The sequence below is a fragment of the Sinocyclocheilus rhinocerous genome, unplaced genomic scaffold (genome assembly GCF_001515625.1).
Source record: "Sinocyclocheilus rhinocerous isolate Xijiao unplaced genomic scaffold, SAMN03320098_v1.1 scaffold1677, whole genome shotgun sequence".
Classification (NCBI taxonomy): Eukaryota; Metazoa; Chordata; class Actinopteri; order Cypriniformes; family Cyprinidae; genus Sinocyclocheilus; species Sinocyclocheilus rhinocerous.
Genome location: NW_015646345.1, coordinates 16,396 through 34,348, shown reverse-complemented (window position 1 = coordinate 34,348; position 17,953 = coordinate 16,396). Strand labels below are relative to the sequence as shown.

Below are 17,953 nucleotides of genomic sequence, written 5' to 3'. Positions count from 1 at the left end.
GAAGAGGACGTGTGTCTATATCGTCCTAATGCACAGTGAGGAGGAGAGTTTGAGTGGCTAAAGGCTCTTCAAGGATCACAGCTGCAGAATAGCAGAGATTAGTTGAGTCTTGGGGTCAGAAAGCCTAAATAAATATCAAACAGCACCTATATCACCACATGTTGTTTGGGAGGCTTTCAAGAAAAAAATTAAGAAAAGAAAATGCTCTCATCCAAAAACAAACTCCAGCATTTGCCAGACGCTACTGGAACTTCAAGCAGGACTGGGTTCTATGTTCAGATAAAACTAAAAAATGAGCTTTTTAGCAGCAAACACTCAAGATGGGTTTGGTGAACACAGGAGTAAAAAGAACCCCATGTGTACAATGAAATATACTGCTGTATCTTTAATGTTGTTGGTGTATTTTTCTGCCGGAGGTCCTGGACATCTTTTTTTTGATACATGGCATCATGGATTCTATCAAATAACAACAGATAAAAAATTAAAAACTGACTGTCCATGCTAGAAATCTTATAATTGGCCAAGGTTGGATCTTACAACAGGACAATGATGCAAAAACAAACATCAAAATCAAAACAAAAATGGGTCACTGAGCACAAAACGAATATTCTGCCATGGCCATCCCAGTCCTCTGACCTGAACCCTATAGAAAATGAGTGTGGTGAACTGAAGAGGAGAAGCACCAACATGCAGCTGGGAATCTGAAAGATCTGGAGAGATTCTGGATGAAGGAATGCTCTCTGATCTCTTGTCAGGTGATCTCCAAACTCATCAGGCATTATAGGAGAAAACTCAGAGCTGTTATCTTGGCAAAAGGATGATGCAAAAAGTATTGAATAAAAGGGTACCATTAATTGTGGCCAACGTGCATTAGAGAAAAACATTTATTTCATAATGAGATTTCCCCCCATTTTAAATTGTTATTCTTCAATGAAAGGTTAGATTTTTGTACATTTAAAAAATAAAAGATCAATAGGATTAACAATGCAGATTTATTTTTACAGCCTTTTTTTTAATCATATTTACCAAGGGTACCAACAATTCTGACCACGACTATATGTCCATGTTTCATATGACATCTAAAAAACATGGCTATATTGTTAACAATTTCAAAGATAATCCTACATTTGTATTGAGAAACACACATAGCATAGCTCTCTTACCCATCTGTGTGAGCTGTGGCTCCTCAGTATCTCCAATAGTAGATGGCAAGTCCTGGACAACAGTTGATTGTACTTTTTCAGTTGGTGAATCATAATCCTTTTCCAAAGATGTTGGAATAACGACAGATACATCTGTTAGGACTACTTCAAAAAGGTCAAGGTCTGCAGGTATAGTTGTCAAAGGTTGATCAGTTGCTAATGTCTCCATGGCTAGTGATGCAGTTTCTTCTTGTTCTACAAGGAGATCTTCTGTCAGAGTGCCTTCCTCTGGGAAATCATTATAAATTGATTAGTAGTTCAAAAATAGTTCAGTGTTTCAGATGATAGCTAAATCTTATTTTGTGAACATTTTCAATGTTAATTCTAAAAATCTGTTTAACCAAACATTGTTATTGAGAGACACACATAGCGTAACTCTCTCACCCCTCTGTGTGAGCTGTGGCTCCTCAGTATCTCCCACAACAGATGATAGGTCCTTATCTCTCTTCAAAGCTGATTCTGTGATCATTTCAGGTAAAGATTCGGAGGCCGTTGATACAGTAGGGAGAACAATAGCCACATCTGGTTCTGTGGTGTTGTCCTCTGTAGCCAGATCTGGTATCTCAAGAACTCCCTCAATAACCTCAGGTTTGGAGAGTTGGTCCTCAACCCCAAAGTCTTCCACATGTTCAGGTTTACTAATATCTGTGCCTAGTTGAACACCGTCAACTGGCACAAAGGGCTGGTAATAGTCAATATTCTCAACAAGGTAAGTTTCTGTGACAGACATCTCTGGTAGTTTAATCTTAATCATCTCTGCAGGAGGTTTGGCTGAACCTTCAGTAGTTTTGGGAACTTGACTTGCGATCTCCACAGTGGACTGTTCAGTTTTGATGCTGCCTTCATGTTCTACAACATCAGCAGGTTCTGATTCATCAGCTTCTCTTTCAGTACTTACCTCCTTAGGCTGTACTGTCTCAGTTCCTGGCTTCTTGGTTGCCTGAACATCATCCTCATGTTTCACTTTAATCTCCTCATCGGTTTTATGTTCCTGAACATCTTCTTTTGATTCTATAATGACCTCTGGTTCTGGCACTAAAACTTTTTCCTCAGGTTCTGCTACTTCATCCTGGTTAGTTGATTTTCCAATCTCATCCTCTGGTTCTGGTAGCACAGCTGTTCCCACAGGCTCTAATGTGCCATACTCGGCATGAGTTTCTGTTACTATAGTCACTGCTTCAGGTCGTAATACCTGATCTTCTAAAACAACAGTATCTTCAGTTACATCAGTATCATTCTCAGGTCCAGTTACTTCTACAGTTTCTGTTGTCACAACTTTTACATTGGATAAAGCAACTTCAGACTTAGTCTCTTCGTCTGGTTCAGCCATCACCACTTCTTCTTCTTCCTTTACTACTAATCCAGGATCCACTGGTTGAGGCCCCTCTGGAATTTCATTAGAATCTGTCACTTCAGTTATTGGATCAATTGGTTCAGTTGAAGGTTGCAGGGTGATGCTAAAGTCGGTTGTGACAACCAACTCTGGTTGTTCAGACCTAGGACTAACGGTTGTTGCAGTGGTGAACAAAATGTGGACAGTGGTTACTGGGTTAAATATGATGTTATCTTCTGGTATAGTGTTTAAATTAAAGTCACTATCTGCTGTAGGTTTCTCTGTAGTTCTAGGCTGTTCTTCACTCGGGGGTAATGCTGAGGCAGCAGATGAAGATGTTAGAGACAAATTGTTGTCTTTATCAGCAATAACAACTGGTTTGCTGTCTTCCTCTACTGGTGGAACTTGAAAAATCTCTGTTATGAGTTCACCAGTTTCCCCTTTAATAGTTTCAAGCTGGTGTATAATGACTGCATCACTCTCAGGTTCAACTGTTTCTGATTCTGATTTTGTTGTTGTGGTGCTGTCTGTGTCCGAAGTTGGGTCTATAATGGTCTCCAAAACATTCTCATCGCCACCTGATGAAATATGAACTTCAATCTTTGGTCCTTTTGTTGGAAAACTGAGGTCACCAAATGAATCTTGATCAAAGGTCTGCAAATTAACAGGTGTAGAATTATGTTATTGCATTTAGAGATGTTATGTTAACCCTAACTCCATAAAAGATGACACTTTTATTATTTTCATTAAAGGTTGTGTCCTTATTTATTTATTTTAATTTGGTAACCATTTTTAAAGCAATAAAGCTGTGCTATATGTCAATATGGAAGGCATCACAGGCATCAATCTCTGTGAGCTGTGCTCCTTTAGTCATGACTATATTGACAATATAGAATGGTCTCTTGTTCCTACTTGCTTAATTATATGGCATTAGTCACCTCAGTTATAATGTCTTCAGAAACCTCAGGGACAGGCATTCTGGTTGAAGACTGGTCTTTGCCTGAAGCGAGAAAAAGTGTACACAACTATTAAATACTACGTGAAGAACGTGTACATGATAATCAAACAAGATTTTATTTTTTAATAAACTGTAAATAGAAATACATGTTTTATGCATTACTATACTACTTATTATACTAATATACATTATTAATTTTCATACATTTACCTGTCTCAAAGGTCAGTGAATTAAGATCAAGAAGTGATGCCTTTTTGCTCAGTGCTTTAACTATCATATCCTTCAGACTTTGTCCTGTAGATGAAACAACCGTGCCGATGTCCAGATTTACATCAGCAATGGTAGGTACAGTAGTCTCAAAAACAGCTGCGTAGACTGCAGATAGTCCTCCAGCTCTGGATAAATAGTAGCAATGTGCATTTATATTAATGAATGTATCAGACGCTCCAAACAATAGAAACTAAAGGTGATGTACACAAAGACTCCACACATTATACAACACATATAAACACATTCAACACAAATGTAACTTTTACCCTTTAGGTGCTTCTGCCTCACTTGCATGTAGGAAAGGAAACAGAAGAAAAAAAAAATCATATGCAACAAGAAATCAGTCATGCACAAAACAGTTTCCTAGTGAAATATGAATAGTAGCATGATGGTAGAGAAGCAGAATACAAACACAAATGGGTTTGCATTTCAGTGTGAATGTAAATGATTATTTACACAGCAGTAATTCAGAGCTCAGGTGAACATCTGGTCACTGCTGTTATAATGAAAGTCAGGATAAATGAGTACACCTACCTAATTCTTAACACTTGGACATCCATAAATCCAGGTAGGTCAGCAAAAGCGTGTTGCATCTGCAACAAACAAACAAGCATGCAGTTTAACATCTTATGTTGCCCATTATATACAGTATGTATGGGCAAATGTATTAATAAGTCCTGCCGGATAGCACAATCACTGTCAACATCAAGACAGAACAGAAAGATCTCCAACAGATTCACAGAACATGTGAAGTTTCCTACAACATTATTGAATAATCTGAGCCTCCTGCACTCTAAAAAGAAATTCAAGGGACATGCAACTTAAATATATGCATGGTTGGAAGTTGAAATTCTATAAAAAATTATATTTATTGATTTAATTAAACCTTTTAAGTTGCAAACATTATCTTGATGTTGGTTATTACATCAACTTAATACTGTGTCTAATTTAAACTCAAAATGTATTAATTTATTAATTATTTGAGTGAATAATAATATAATTTTCATATCTCTGTGCATCTCTTCAGTGTTTAGTTATAATTTACTGGTCTAAATGCTGTGTATTTATCAAAGTAAATCTGCAGAAAATCATAGTATGTGCTATTATGTGCACAATTTCCTCAAAAACACTGAAATCTGGATCATTGTTTATCATTTTCACAAACCTGATCTTGAAGATGGTGAGACAGGTCATGATACTGAGGTGAATCAGTGTCTCTCAGTATCTCCTGATATCCATAGTCCATCAGTGTAATGCTGAACTCGATGACCTGATGTACTGGCTGCTCAGAAACCACATTGTGAAGATCCGACTCCTGCAAATGTTTTACAAGAGCTATTAAATAATCACTGCAATAATGTTTAACTTACATAATTCCCCAAAAGGTTTAAACAACTTTCCGGGTTAAATATTTTGGTAACACTTTAGTATAGGGACCAATTCACATTATTAACTAGTTGCTTATTATCATGCCTATTATTAACATATTGGCTGTTTATTAGTATTTATAAAGCACATATTCTGCATGACCATATTCTACATCCCTAATCCTACCCAATACCTAAACGTAACAACTACTATACTAAGCAGCAAATTAAGAGTTTATTGGGGCAAAAGTCATAGTTAATGGTTTGTTAATAGCGAGAATTGACCCTTAAAATAAAGTGTGACCAATATTTTATTTGAAACATTTTAACTGAATAATTCATGCAAGTGCTGAAATAAGAAACAACTACAAATGGTTCTGAACATCCTCCACTTTACCCCGTCCTCTGCCACCACCTTCTAGTCTCTCATACTAGATCTGACCCAGTCTCACTCATGTCAACAACACATCTCTCACTACTGGAAAGTTTCGCTCTGTATTTCCACTAAAGGAGGTCGAGCTTTTTCACATTTGGCTCCCAAACTCTGGAATAGCCTTCCTGATAATGTTCGGGGTTCAGACACACTCTCTCTGTTTAAACCTAGATTAAAGACACATCTCTTTAGCCAAGCATTCACATAATGTATCTCATAACCCTGTACTTCATTTATATCTGATCAAATGCACATTATCATTCTTTGTTTGGTTTTAACACATAATTTTTTGCTTGGTTGGAACAGCAGCTACGCTAATTTTTCTCTATTTGCTTCTCTGCTTCTGCCACGGGGTTGGCATCCCGAGATAACTAGGAATTCACAAGCTTCAGTCCGTATCCAGCCCTTACGAAGATCTGAGATGACCGAACACCTGAGAAGAGATGATGCCAACCCCTCCGAGGACCTCAGATGACGACAACCCTGAACCAGCATACAAAACTACTTTCCTTTACAATGACAAGATGCACTGTTAGCCTAAACATTGTTACAAAATCATTGTTTGCCTATGACATTAACTATGATTGCAAGTTCTGTTGTTACCAACATAGTTCTGTGATTCAGTCTTTCCCGAAATCATAGTTCCAATGAACATTCGCTGGCAACATCACAAAGGTGGGGTTGGAACTACAGCTTCTGACCTGTGGTTAGTATTACATAGACTTAAATAGTTTATGCTCTTGAGCAAAATAAACCAGCTAACAGCATTTGTAGTTTGTCAAAACAATGAAAGAGATGCTTTTTGTGCCCATGACTAGCTAGTTCATTTCTCTAACAATTAATTTTATTAAGCATAAATTATGTCATTGTATGGGAAACGCACCCTCATCTGTAATGAAATCTTTGGCTGGCAAGAGTGAAATCCAAAGAATCACTTTTATTTATTCTGCTAGTCCTATTCTTCTTCCTTTCAACACTTTAAATCACCAGATCCTCTCTGACCTGGGCATTGCAGGGTCTGGCAAATAGGTGGCTTTATTCTTATCTAATGAGCTGATCCTTTAAGGTTTTCTGAAAAGGAGGGGTGTCTTAGTCATTCAAGTCACTAATCACTGGGGTACCTCAAGGTTTAGTGTTTAGTCCCCTCCTTTTCTCCACAAACATATCCTAACTGGGCTCGATCATTAAGGAAAATGCCTTTTTCCATAATTTCTATGCAGATGATATTTAGTTCTAGCTGTTGTTCCAACCTGACAACTCCACCATCTCAGCTCATATCTCTGCTTGCCTTTCAGACATCTCAGCATAGATGAAGAAATGTCACCTTCAGCTCAACCTGGGGCAGTTGTGGCCTGATGGTTAGAGAGTGGATAGGTGAAATGCAGAGCACAAATTCCGAGTATGGGTTACCATACATCACGTCACTTTTCACTTATGAAAACACAGCTCCATGTAACAGAGCTCATTGACAGAGCCAACCTGTCAGTCGACCACAACATCACTGTTCAACTGGGTTCTACAACAACAACAACGTCAGCCAGGACAGCAAGGAAGCTGAGGGAAGTGTATGATGACCAGTTGCACTCTACTACCCATATTGTTCTTCATTTGTAAATTGCTGTAGATAAAAGTATATGTGAAGTATAATGCCATCACCTCTCTTACGCTAAGCTCAACTGTAGACTTGAAATATCTTAACAAAGCAGTCAAGCATGAAAGATTCATGATCCCTTCAAACTCCAAAGTTATCTAAGGCAAACATGTTCTCTACTCTAGTTAGATCTTTTGGTTTTTGGCAGATCCCTTTAGATTCCACGTGTGAGAAACTGGTTACCCATACTAGGAATTAGTGCTCTGCGTTTAACCCATCCTAACAATTGCTTTTTGTGTCCATGACAACACCCTGAGAACTATTCACTGGAGTAAAAAGTGTGACAACTAGTCCCAGTCGCCTCTATACCAAAGACTAAATAAATATATTTCGCATTTGCTTCTGAATTAATTCTGAAGGGAACACACACACACACACACACACACACACACACACACACACACACACCCAGAGCAGCGGGCAACCATTTATGCTGCGGCGCCCGGGGAGCAGTTGGGGGTTCGGTGCCTTGCTCAAGGGCACCTCAGTCATGGTATTGAAGGTGGAAGAGAGCGCTGTACATTCACTCCCCCCACCTACAATTCCTGCCGGACTTGAGACTCGAACTCGCAACCTTTGGGTTACGAGTCCGACTCTCTAACCATTAGGCCCTAAATGATACTTTTGAGGGTGAAGTTTCAATATGGTGGAAAGGCATAGATGCAAAAGGATCACAGAGGGCTCAAACCATCACAGGAGAAGAGCCCCTCATGTCTACACTATTTCTGCTAGGTCCATGATACAACGCTGGAGAAGACCTCTGCAACCACACAGGATCTATTTGTTGAGTTGTAAACCAGGGGTGTCCAGTCCTGCTACTGGAGGGCTTATGACCTGCCGAGTTTCACTCCAAATTGCTCCAGCATACCTGCCATACAAGGGCTGTATTCCAGTTAATTTTGTATTGCCATCCCTCGCTAACTTGCCTCTGTCTTGTGGCCTCTGATGTGTGGCACTGTTTACATTACACAAATGCCCACTACTGGCAGAACCCGTACAATGGGTTTAAAATGAATGCCCTAAGCCCTAGACGACTTGGAATCTGCTATCAAAATATCAATGCTGTAATAAATGCTGTCACGCTCATTTGTTCTGAAGTCTCGAGACAAACAGAGTGAGAGTCAGCGCGAGCTTGTATTCTGTATTCCGCTAACTTACTGCGATTCTCTCTGATGACGCAGTAATTTACTGCGGGAAGAAAAAATCTTCGGTCTGTCCAATGATTGTAAAGTCATTAGCTCCGTCAGACTTAAGATATTTTAGCGGTAATGAGACCAAAAATAATTAAGACCCATCGAATCCGAATTTAAGACATTTTAAGACTTTTTAAGGACCCGCGGACACCCTGCTAGAGATCTTGAAATGTGCATTTTAGCAGTAGACAGCAAGTCACTGAAAAGATAGAAGAAATGTGTATAGATTTCAGTATAGACAATTCCAAGTTGAGTTCCATGTTTTTGTTAGCACGATAAAATGAACCACAGATCACCACCAGCACCCCTCATTTTCCAGCAGACCGTTGAGAGCAGTGTATTGTGGATGTTGCAGTAGCTGGACCTGCACATATCTCTGATGGGCTATAAAGCTGTACACCTAATAGCTGTACACGAGGTGAATAATGCACAATATATTTTGCAAATCTGTACTATCTGTCTTAGATGTTAAGCTTAAGCCAAGGCTTATTGACCTGGTGGTCATGACCTAAAATGACAGCGGAGCAAAGGCTGCTTGTACTGTAAGCAAGTTGTCACTATATTTTAAAAAGAAATTTCTATCAACCACTGCTGCCAGTTTTTACAGTAAATGTATATAAAGTATATGACGTATGTTATGTAAATTGTGCTCCAGACCTGTGAGGCAGTAGAGATGTCTGGCGTAGTGCTGACAGTAGATTGATCTGGGGGAACAAACACTTCTACTGTTGCTTCAGTCAGGACTTCCACTGAACCTGAACAACAGAGATTGAGCTTAGTTAAACTTACCAAAATGATGATAACTTCTCACTGAATACCAAAAACAATTCAACTATACCTTCCATTCCTTGTGCTCCATCATTTGTTGGCTCTTCAGTTATATTTCTATAAAATTTAAAATGAATATGTATCACGATATTAAAATAATCATGGTTCACCTTTTTTGCTATAGACGATTTAAAGACGTTTCCAGAATATGAAATAATAGTCATGATTCCAAGTGCAGTCTCACCGTTCTAATTTTTCACTATTCATATTCACCCTCTGTAAAGGAAAAGCAAACACATTACAACACAAATTTGACTTAAACATTTAAAGGAATAGTTAGAACCAAAAATGAAAATGTACTCACCCTCAGGCCATCCAAGATGTAGATGGGTTTGTTTCTTCATCAGAACAGTTACCTTTATTTCTATAGCGCTTTATACAACAGCAACAGATTAGGAGATATCACTTGCTCAGCAATGGATGCTCTGCAGTGAATGGGTGCAGTCAGAGTCCAAACAGCTGATAAAAACACCACAATAATCCAAGTAATCCACACCACTCCAGTCCATCAATTAAGGTCTGGTGAAGCAAAAAGCTGTGTGTTTGCAAAGACATTTTTCCAGCTAAATTATGAGCACTCTATCTATAATATTGCTTTCTCCTGTGAAAAAGTTGTCATCTGAATCAGGAGAGAAATTTGCACGGACCAATACTGTTTACAAGTGAAATCAGTCCAAAACTGTTCTAAATAAATAAGTTGGTGAATTATGATGTGAGAGAACAACAGGGGATGGACTTTTTCTCTGGTGGAATTATGGACCCATATTTTGTCCCGAATGCATTAATGATGGATTTGTTGCATTCAAACATATAGATTTTCACTTCACAAGATGTTAACTGATGGACTGGAGTGGTGTGGTTTTCTTGTGGATTATTGTGATGTTTTTATCAGCTGTTTGGACTCTCATTCTGACGGCACCCATTCACTGCGCAGGATCCATTGGTGAGACACTGATGCAATGCTACATTTCTCCAAATCTGTTCTCATGAAGAAACAAACTCCTCTACATCTTGGATGAGCTGAGGGTGACTACATTTTCAGCAAATTTTCATTTTGGAGTCAACTATTCCTTTAACTTTTGGCCATCTGACTAAAAACAGAGATTGAATTATGCTGATATATTCAGGGTAGCTCCTATTTCACAATCGCCCATAGATGTAGACACACTCAAAAAAGAAAAAAAAGGTAACCTAAAAATAGCAACATTTACATTAACTGATTTTAACATTTTAATTAACATAGATGAATCAACCTAAATACTTTAATTTATACAAACAAAACACATTTACACTGTATTCACAAAAAACCGTTATATGACATCTTTTGAATGTACAGTATTGTGTGAATGTTTGATTCGTTTACCCTGTAGACCATGTCTATGTGTTCCTGTGAATTGCTGAAATTCATGGCGAGATCTGAGATGCACATAGAGTCATGCTGGCATTTGTGGACCCATTTCTGTTACTCTGAGCTGCTGGGAATTCTGTCCAGAAAGATCCGGAAAGCCTCCCATACAGCCTCCTGGCAAACTGACAAGGTCAATAAATAAGTGTTCAGATGAGAAATTTTACAGCATACATTAAAGTCTTTCTGGATCCATTTAGTTGTAAACAAATTTTATTTCTGTATTGCTAAACTGCAATGAAATAAAACAGAGGTTTAATTCATATTTCATAAATAATGACTAATTATACCTGTTTATTCTCTGATATGTAGATTACATTTTCTTTCAACTGCCTGGGCATATTTCTCTAAATTTGAATACACTTCTCACAGATGGATCTATTTTAAGACTGCTTATTTATTTATACACAATAAAGCATTTGACGGAGTTCAACACACTTAATTTTAGAAAGTACGAACCAACATGTAAAACTGGGCCAAAAAAATGTATACATTTATTAGTACATGGGTAAATATCCTGTTTCATTATTTATTTTTTGGTAATCTTTTCTCTCTAGCACCTACACTTGAAAAGAGCATTTCAGTAAATGCATTTGGGCATAGCTGTACTGCACATTTGAACATACTACTTTTTTTGTTTTTTTTTGTGGTGAATTTCATGATGTACTTACAATTTTCATGTTTAATCTAAAAGCATGATTTAATTAACTGACCTAAATTTGAATTTAAATTCATAAGTCGGATGTTTCCTTTGTGAGCTGATGACCTGAATCAGGTGTGTTAGATTAGGGAGACATACAAAATGTACAGAGTTTCGAGGGCAGCTTCCAGGAACTGGGTTGAGAGTCACAGCACTAAACAGAACCATTGATGCATTTAAACAAGTTCAACTTTCTAATAACAGAGAAGATATTTATTTTACATGTTTTAGAGCCATGAGTTACCTCTCAGTGTGTAGTATGTTTGGTGGCTTGCTATGACTTCCCTCATTGTCTCCTGCGGACATACTTTCACCTCTGAGTGGAAGAAGTCTGATCTCTTGATGCGATGCTTTTCCGTTTCAAATCTAGTCCTCATCCCTGAATTCTGCTTTGGTGGGTTTGGCAGGTTTGTTAAGCTGATAGTGTGAAGGGTCTCTGATGGATTTAGCCTGCTTCGGTCTGTGAAAACAACAACAAAAAATGAATGAGTCAAAAATAAAAGGTTAGTAACTTTTGTGGTAATTTGCCATATTTCTGCTAAAATGTTGATATTTCTCAGCTCTCAAAACCCCCAAGGCCTTTCAATAGGCCACACAGGCTTTTGCCACAACTAGGATATTACACAATGATAACAGATTTGTTTCTTCACTCCTAGTACTTGAAGGTCTTTAAATGTGTTTTGGTGAAAAGAGCAAGCAAATGTACTTTTTGAAAATAATGCTGGAACTGTATGGTTTTACTTCCGCCTTTTTCATTTTGGAGAAATTTTTGAATTTTGGGCCATTTTTGCCAACAAGTTGTTTAAAAAATGTTGAATATCATCTAAAGAAACTCCTAACAAAAAATTCCAGCAAGACTAGTACATTTTTTATTTTTTTTTACATAAATGGCCCATGGTGACTAATTAGCATGTATCGTTTGAAGGCAAATCTGAGGACACATGACTAATTTTGCTGTTATTTGGTGGTAGAGGTCACTACTGGGGGGAAAAAGTCAATGGTGCCCTCATGATCTATTCTTTCACATTTATGGTAATTTTCTCCACTTTCCAATTCTGTTCACTTCTATAGTTGTTTGTGTGGCTATATTTGAAACTCGTTGATTTACATTTAAAAAAAAACCTATATGAAAAAACACAATGATATGTTATTTATCAAAACAAAATTTTGGTCACTTTCACATTGAAAAACATATTGGTGAGTCCACCAATTTCATATCTCTTCAATAGGTTACAATACTCATCACAATATATGTCCAAAAGAGATGCCTCATTTGTAGATATCAGCCATTTACAATTTTAAACCAAACTTTCTGTCCTCATCAACATCTTGTGATGAAGCTGACTTTGTTACCTTGAATTCCTGCGACGGACACAGTAAGGAAGAAGAGTGTGAAGAAATGCGCACATTTCAAAGACATGCTGACTTCAAGTCTTACATCTAACCCCATGCTGTATTAAGACAGCACAAGACTTCAGGTGCGAAGTCCTTTTTCCTGGATATATCCGTCAGAAGCAGGAAAAGCCATTATGGTCCCTGAGACCTGAAAATGGAAATTAAGGAAACTGGAAATTAAAACTGACTTTTGGTGTCTCACAGAAGACAAAACCGGGAATGCAAAAATCAGAAACACAGAGCAGAATGCAAGAGAGAGCGGGTACAGATAAGCAATACTAAGACTGCTAAACTAAGTCTTGGTGTAAAGGCATGACATTGTGTGACAGATTACGGTGAAGTAGTTAAAAAAGCAAGATCTGTTTGTGGAATAATCGGATTATCTGATGCTCAGACATAATCCCGCTTTACCTGTGGCCCACCCACCTCATCCAATTAGTGGCTTTTCCATTCAAGCATCTGTCACCTGCAGTGCCAGCTCAGTTCATCTTGGGCTGCCGACCCATCTCTGACCTCAGGAAGCAGCAGCGCTCACACCAGTACTGTTCCAATCATGCCTCCCATGTGAGTGCATGTGTTGCCAATGATTTCTGACCTTATTGATGGGATTAAAGTGGGTGTCCATTCTCAAAAATGGATGCTATTTAATGCCTGTTGAGTCTGACTGCTTCTGAACTATGACTGAGTGGAGGAAAGTCATTTACCACTGCCATTGACAGTCCAAAGGCTTAGTCTATAAATACTAAAGCCTTGGCATCGGATGAATTGCATGTTAATTCACTGCTGTTTTTTTTTTTTTTCAGTCCACAAATCAATGGTTTTTAATAATCGGTTTTCATGGCCACGGAATACTTACTTGAATCATTTCAGTCTTTAAATAGCAATTATGTCATATAATTTTAATATAATATTTTATGTGTAATTTAAAGTTTGTAATATTTGTAATATAGTTTGTGTTTATGCACATATTTGATCATGGTGAGGTCAGTAAATGGTTTGTGTTGTTTAAGAAAAAAATCAGTCCTTTGCATCCCGGTTTGACTACATTTTATTTTCATCATCTTTAGATGACACTCTGATCAGAGGTGCAGGCTGGAGTGTATTTACAGGAACACTTCAAATGATGACAGAGAGCTTACGTCACGAGATGCTGAGGATGTCAACGTGACTGATACTTGTGTGTCCATTTCTGTCAACATATTGCTCATACTGTTTGAACTCTGAAGATTCAAAAGCTAGTGTGTAACAGCCGTCACTCAATAATGTGTGCTTCATCAGTATAGTCCACACATAAAACTCAGAATAAATCTTACAATTGTCTCTCAGCATCAGCAAAATGAAGAAAAGAAAAAGAAAAAAAAGTCTGTTGATGTAATCCTACTATGTAAACAGAATTCCTAAAGGCTTAATGACATGTTGTAAGGAAGTCTAATCCGATTGAGTCTTGTTTTGATGACTGGAGAGCTGCTCACTGTCTGGTCAGTGCTTTATTGCTCAATTCACTTCAGAGATCTTCAAACTGTTGATGTAATCCTACTATGTAAACAGAATTCCTAAAGGCTTAATGACGTTGTAAGGAAGTCTAATCCGATTGAACTGTCTTGTTTTGATGACTGGAGAACTGCTCACTGTCTGGTCAGTGCTTTATTGCTCAATTCACTTCAGAGATCTTCAAGTAGGCCAAAGCTTGATGAATTATTTGTGGTACATCCACTAAAATTTGGAATCACTAAGGCATTTTTATGTTTTTATGAACAAACAAACAAAACATACAAACAACCAAACCAATAAATAAATAAATAAAATAAATAAATCTGTTCACCATTGCAACCAGCATCTAAAACAGTAATAATCTAAATGATTCGTCCTGTCTGAAATAAGTAACAGTTACATTATACACATGCATATGTACACATGCATAGGAAACAGCGCCGTCTAGTCACAGATTTCAGCATAACATCACTTGACAACCGTTTTCTCTTTTCTCACACTATAGACAAAAGGAACAGCAATTTACTGAATAATGACACTTGGAAACTATAGTAGCCATTGAATTGTGCACACTGAAAAGTTAAACACGGGTGAAATATGCTTTGCCCCAACGTACCAGACCAATTAAATCGGCCGCATTCTGTCTCGAATGAATATTAATTAGAGTGGGCGGGGCATTTCTAGGGGGCGTGTCTATTGCGTTTAACGTTTACTGTTTGATTACACTCGTCAATTAGAAGTGATTATTTATCAATAGATTTTCTAGAAAATTACTTTTATTCGACGTTATTTGACATGTATTAAAATAGTTATACACTATGTAAGCGTCTCAGATTGATTGGAGAAGAATGGAGGAGAAATCTGCCTCAAGTGATGAAGGTAAAGTCACAGGTTAATGATATTATAACCCTTACAAAAACGTTGGCACAGACAAACTATTATTGAGTTTTTTAAGCGATTGGATGGTCAAATACAAAAGCATGTTGCTGCAAAAGTCACGTTACCGTCCCACATTAGCTTCTCTGTTAAAAAAGGGAGCTGCTCTCCACCCAGGCCCACCACCATGGCGTTCTGATTCTACACCTCCTGTACAGCACGGCGGGAGATAGAAGAGTCCTGTGGTGGTGATGTGTCATCAAAATGCACCAAGGTCTGTGGCAAAGGGTTTAGTGAGAAGTCATGCTCTAAAATATGCCTTGTGAATGTTTATCCCGCTGGAAGCCCCGACCAAAGCAAACGGATTTATGCCATCATAGACGAGCAGAGCAACAGATCTCTGGCGAGGTCAGAATTTTTTGACATGTTCAATGTTCAAGGGACCTGTGCTCTATATACATTGAAGACATGTGCTGGAGTTGTTGAAGCAACTGGAAGAAGAGCAAGAGCGCATAAAGTTCGCAGACAACTCAACGGTCCTCATGATGCGCCGTATGCCCAAAAATTGGACCTTGGTTGGGTCATTGTGGGAAATGTGTGCCTCGGGAAGTGTCACAAGCCCTCTCCGGTGAACTGCATGAGAACACACATCTTAGAGAATGGCAGACCAAGCTACTTCAGTCCATGCAATAATCACATTGTACTGAAGGAGATGTTTAATGAGAAAACCCAGTTACAAAAACCATCAGGCCTATCCAGCTGCAGACTTCACTCAGTCTTTCAGCAGACCGAAGATGACAATAAATTTGCACCTTCGGTTGAGGACAAAATATTCCTGGACATAATGGAAAAGGAATTCTCCAAGGACTCAAGTAAGAGATCTCTTGAGATTTCGAAAGGATCCTGTTGCCATCACAGCCGACATACAACAGATGTTTCACTGCTTCTTGGTTCGGTAGGACTGTCGTGATGTTTTGCGCTTTCTGTGGCATCGTGACAACGATCTGACTAAGGAGGTCGTGGACTACAGGATGCGAGTTCACATATTTGGCAATAGATCTTCGCCAGCAATGGCCATTTATGGAACAAGCCGAGCTGCCAGAGAAGAAGAAAAGGAATACGGCAGTGATGTAAGGAAATTCATTGAACGAGATGTTTATGTAGATGATGCTTTAAGGTCATTTCCTACAGAGGAGGAGGCAATTGATGTACTCAAAAGGACACAAGAGGCACTTGCAGTCTCAAACCTCAGACTCCATAAAATTGCGGTGAACAGAGCCAAAGTAATAGATGCCTTTCCAAATGAAGACTTGGCAAAGGACATCAAATACCTTGACCTCTCCACGGACGACTTACCTGAGCAGAGAAGCTTGGGAGTACAGTGGAATCTAATGTCACACACGTTCACTCAATGTCCCAGTCAACACGTGAGATCATGCGATGATCACAGTGACATCACACGATTCTCATACTGTGATCCTCACTGTGTGAGTAGTACAGGTGCATCTCAATAAATTAGAATGTCGTGGAAAAGTTCATTTATTTCAGTTATTCAACTTATTCAAAAATTGTGAAACTTGTGTATTAAATAAATTCAATGCACACAGACTGAAGTAGTTTAAATCTTTGGTTCTTTTAACTGTGATAATTTTGGCTCACATTTATTGGTGGGTTTTTGTTAAATGTGAGCCAAAATAAAAGAACCAAAGACTTAAACTACTTCAGTCTGTGTGCATTGAATTTATTTAATACACGAGTTTCACAATTTGAGTTGAATTACTGAAATAAATGAACTTTTCCACGACATTCTAATTTATTGAGATGCACCTGTATGTGACAGTTCATAGAGTAGAACAGATCCGAAGTGCCAAAACTTGTCTGAATGCAAACGTGATGCAATGACATCATAAATATGCAAATTAATATGCGACGTCACCTGCCACCACAAGTCTAACAAAATCCTGTGGGAAACACTGTATTTGCATACCTCTGCTCAACATTTCAGGTCATCAGTGCATTTCATTACACTATTGCAGACCGAGCGAGAATGGAAGGTGTTATTATTGTAATATTATGCTCTTTGTACTGTAATGTTTTCTCATTGGTGAATGAGACATGAGGGAATCTGACAGCGTTGCATTCAACCCTCCACCAACCCCGTCTCTCATCGTGTCGCCGGTTAGACTCTGGTCGGCCTGTGCGCGTTCATGTGTTTTGGAGGAGGCGTGGCTTTGGAGAGTGATTTGCAGGGAGGGTGGTATCTTATGCTTTCAAAGCTAGCTTGCTATTGCTGGCCTCTCCGAAATTGCCTACCCTACATTTAACAGAACATATAGAGAAAGGCACACTGGGTTCACGCTTGTATTGTAAACATTTGTTAATGTTGCTGCTATCGTAGCAGTGAGCGGTGGTTGTTGTTGTTGTGTGGTGATAGAAATCCTGTGGTCATTTAGATACTGACCAGGTATGTGTGAGTCATTCAGGTTGAGTGGATTGGCACACACTGCTAAAGGATGATGGAAGGAGAAGTAGATATAGTCCTCTTGCACCAAGTTTGTTTGGGTGGGAGAGCTTCATGATTAATTGTTTAAAGTTGCAATCTCTTTGGATGCAACAAAATACAGCGTTTCTCTAAAAGTGTGAGAACAGCTACCAGCTTAACAAAATAATATGGCAACGTGCACTCAGGAGGCAGGACTCCAACAGGCCAACTAATGGAGAAGGTTAAATGGTAACACATGATAGCTGAGAGTGAGTCAAAAAGACTCAGAGAAAAGAGATTGATAAGTCCAGAACATATGAGTTAAATTGGATGGTTCTATATGTCATTTGTCACAGCTTGGATCAATAT

General features: G+C 38.5%; 1 pseudogene; it reads right to left on the bottom strand.

Annotated features, from left to right (window-relative positions):
• Window positions 1-12,885, bottom strand: part of LOC107707323 (interphotoreceptor matrix proteoglycan 1-like) — a 22,520-nt pseudogene extending 9,635 nt beyond the window's left edge.
• Between the last annotated feature and the right edge of the window lie 5,068 nt (window positions 12,886-17,953).